Genomic DNA, 4,096 nt, shown 5'->3' with positions numbered 1-4,096 from the left:
GCTCTCATTTATTTATGCTTCTTATCGCTTTGCGCGCAACAGGGGGCGTGGTTCCCTCCCAAATTACCTTCACTCAGAAATCTGCAGTGAAGAATGAGGAGTCTGAGTCAAAGCTCCATCATGTTTCATCTCAATGTCATGTCAGTGTTTTCACTGTGCTGTCTCAGTCATATCATCTCCTTTTATACTTTACACAACAGGAGCAGGAAGTTAACTGTTAGTGAACTAATAGTGGCAAATGTTTAGAACTTACTTACATACAGTATATATATGTACACTGATGCATACCAACAGTCAGGCACAAAAAAATACATTGTAAATGAATAAAATGGTAAAGTATTATATATTTTAAAGGGCCTTCCCATTTAGTTTCTCCAAAAATATTGTGTAACAAAATATTCTGCAAAAGTTACCACCCAAATGTAATTTTCAGGCATTATTACACAATTATATGAGAATGTGTGCTATAATTATAATATAAAATTAGAAAAAGAAACAGATACTATGGATGCACGACATTATAATATTATGATATTAATATCATTAACGCTAAGATCCCCCATTATGACTAACGACTAAAACACTCGGCTGAATAAGCTACAACTTTTAATTGTGTTCTTTCCCAAACATACGCCATATTTCGTTATTGATATTTATTATTTGCACATGCAAAGGTGAGTCCTAATCCCACGTGTGGGTTGAACAAGGTCTCTGGCAGAAAACCTGAGTACAAGATCTCTGCACTATCAAGGGTGATATATTGTACATAAGTGACACTGAGCAGCTGGCCAAACTTCTGTCTGTGTAATAAGTAAATAGATCTCATCTGTTCCCAATCGACGCGGCAGCAGCAGCAGCAGCAGCAGCAGCATCAAGATCAACCTGTGCCAAAGTGGCACCACATCTGCACATAGAGTGAAAGTTCAGAGGAGATAAAAACAAATATTAATGTGCTTTTATAGATTTGTCTGCATTACTGACCTCACCCACATTGCCCTTGAAAGGTATCTCATTAGGCTGCATGTGCCTGAGGGAACTGCTCAAACAAGCAAACACTTTATCCAGACCTTATGGCTGCTGAAGGAGGAGACAACACATTAGAGGGTAGAGATGGAAACTGTGGAGGTAGAGAGGAGAGGAGGGGGGTCTGTGTGTGTGTGTGTGTGTGTTTACTCTAAACTCAAAAACAGTGACCTTGTCAGGACCAGTAGCCCTAATGTAGACCAAAACCTGATCCCAATGAGCCAGCACCTTAATTTCTGTAAGGAACAGGTTACATTGAGGGGTTAAGGATTAACTGGTTATGACTAAGGTTAGAGATTACACTTTGTGTAGGCTGTCTAAATGAATGGATGTCAATGCAGTGTCCTAAGAATAGAATAGCTGTGTGTATGTGTGTGTGTGTGTTCAGCCTATTCGACCCCTTGCCAATTACTATTCATTAACCCACAGTGTAGCATGTGCCGCAGGCTGGATAGTGTAAGCAACATGAGACTGATTACACATGCTGGGTTATTAGTTCTCAGTGAGATTCTCTGTTGGGCTTTTTTCTTTTGACAAAAGGAGACAACAGTCCAGGTGTGTATGTGTGTGTGTGTGTGTGTGAATCTAATGCAATATATTTTTTTTAAATTCCATCTATTTTATCACACACATACACAGGTACACACAAAGTGACAGGGAGATTAAAAACACCTCACACCGTTACGGAGAGGTGTGGATTGGGCACAGGTGGCAGATATGGAACACTTAGTCCTCCATGAGCTAACTTGCTTATGTGTTGTTGCACCACCCTCAGCTCTCCTCTGTGTTTTCTGGCCTTTATTTCCCCCCCTTTATTATTAATCTCACACACACATGGACACCTGTACCTGCAGCTGTGCACCAACCGTCTCTCACACACACACACACACACACACGCACGCCACAGTGCAATGCACCACATGCACGCATGCAGCAGAAAACACAAAGATAGCTGCAGCCCTGTCGGCACTCATAGCAGGCTTCAGTCTGGCGGATTAAGAGTTTAATCCCTCACAGGCAAGAGGGAGGCTGAGATGAGATCGCTGCATCCGACCGGAGTGCCGGGGTCTGATGAGCAGCAGCGTGAGGCACAACATGCAAGAGAAGAGCAATGAGTCACTCAGCTATTTAAACACACTCGCAAACGGCCGGCCACCTAAAGGTCCCACCTGATGGTCCCCGACCGAGCCGTCTACCCCTTAAGCTCTTAAAGTGACTTCCCTGCTCTCATTTTGATTCCCCATGTGTCTCTAACCCATCTCTGTGATCATCTGACCACCCTCCCCCCGCTGAAGACGTGTTTGATCTGCGCTCTAGCAACTTTTTGATCAGATTAATTGCTCTCTCGGCAGACTGTGGGAAAAAAAGACAGATGTAGCACTCGACATCGAAGCCGGAATAAAACGCAAGATGGGGGGGGTTGTGGGGGTAAGAAGGAGAGATAATGAGAGCAAAAAGGGGAGAGTGTCAAGATCACAGCGAGAAGATGAGGACGAATAAAGGTATTTGTTAAGATAAGAGAGGGAGAGGTTGAAATGGAGGGAAAAACGTCCTCTTGGAGACAGAAAATGATGGTGAGAAGATGGAAGCCATAGTGTGTACGTAAAATTGATGCCCAGGAAGTAGCAATTACCCACTCGGGGGCAACTCTGGTGATTACAAAAAGAAAGCTTGTATGGAAGTCTCTGGGAAAATGAGTATATACATCTCTTGATTTATAACCACAGTAAACATTTCCCTGAAGGGTTAATGCTCTCAGTCACTCGTTTAAGGTCTTATTCAACAGAATGTGAGGCCAATTTTGAGAGTCATGTTCCCAATTAGAGCAAAATAGACGCTAAAACGTAGACGCAGAGTGATATGGTCCAATAGGTGTGTGGTCGCTGGTGGCGTCTGAAAAAATCTTCAAGCTTCGCAACAGGATTTTTGTTTTGCAACCGGAGGAAACGTCCATTTTCATCCGTGTACGGAGTGGAATGGATTAGTGTCTCTGACAACAGGGTTCATACATGATGCCATGATGTTGTTTTCATGTGAAAATTAGCATTACAATGCTTGTTTCTGCTTTGGTGGAAAAGTGTGAATGCAGACCAAGAAAAAACAATATTCAGGGATAAATAAAGTCCTTTATGTTCGTGTGCCGCACAACAAACTGCGAACACACAGACGACACACACACACACACACACACACGCCTGCTGAGGGTGAACAAACGAGGACTCACAGCAGCGGTGAGACATTTTTAAACACAGTTTAGCTCCGATGACCTTGACAAACGGCTCAAAGACACAGTGTAGCCGGCAGCTTTCAGACTGTTTGTAAATTGATAAATTTGCTGCTCTAAACTTCAGCGGACACCTGGAGCAGGTTTTTGCAAAGACATGCTCGCGATGATAACGCTTTTCATCTTCAACCGGCTGAAACCGATCAATGTTAGCAGGCACGGAGTAAATATAAACTCATTTACTGTGTTAAACTGTTTTAAGGTAACATAGACTGCAATGACAGGGTTATGACAGGTCATTAACTCATCAGGAGGTCTTCCATCATTTAGATGTTCATATAAATACGGAGCAGAGTGGATGATTGTGCTAAAATCATGGATGAAATACAACCAGCAACAGTGAAAACTACAAATTCATTATTGAATTTGACTTTAAGACTTGACACATATTGTTTACTGTAAAAATCACATTAAGATTGATTTATCTAGGCAGCAATAAGAGCGTGATGTTATAAAAGACAACTCAGCAACTCATTCTCTAAAATTCCCAGTAATAGGTCAATCTGCAAACCATGGCTTATTTGTTTTTAGCCTTGTCCATAACACTGCTCTTTTGCTGAAAACCACTTCTTTAAAAAGGCTTTTTATTTTAAATGTGGGTTGATTTGTGACTGTAAAAACTGCTGAATTCGGTTCTCACAAAATGAAAGTCAAAATGAATTTTATCACTGTGACCACTGGGATGGGCATTTGTCACCACCAATAAAACATCAAATCCCTTTATTATCAATGTGCTTGTTTGTGTTTGTTTGTTAACTCTTGCCTGCACGCCGCTAGTGTTACATAACG

The sequence above is a fragment of the Solea solea genome, chromosome 12 (assembly GCF_958295425.1).
Source record: "Solea solea chromosome 12, fSolSol10.1, whole genome shotgun sequence".
NCBI classification, from domain to species: Eukaryota; Metazoa; Chordata; class Actinopteri; order Pleuronectiformes; family Soleidae; genus Solea; species Solea solea.
Note: the sequence above shows the minus strand (reverse complement) of the source record.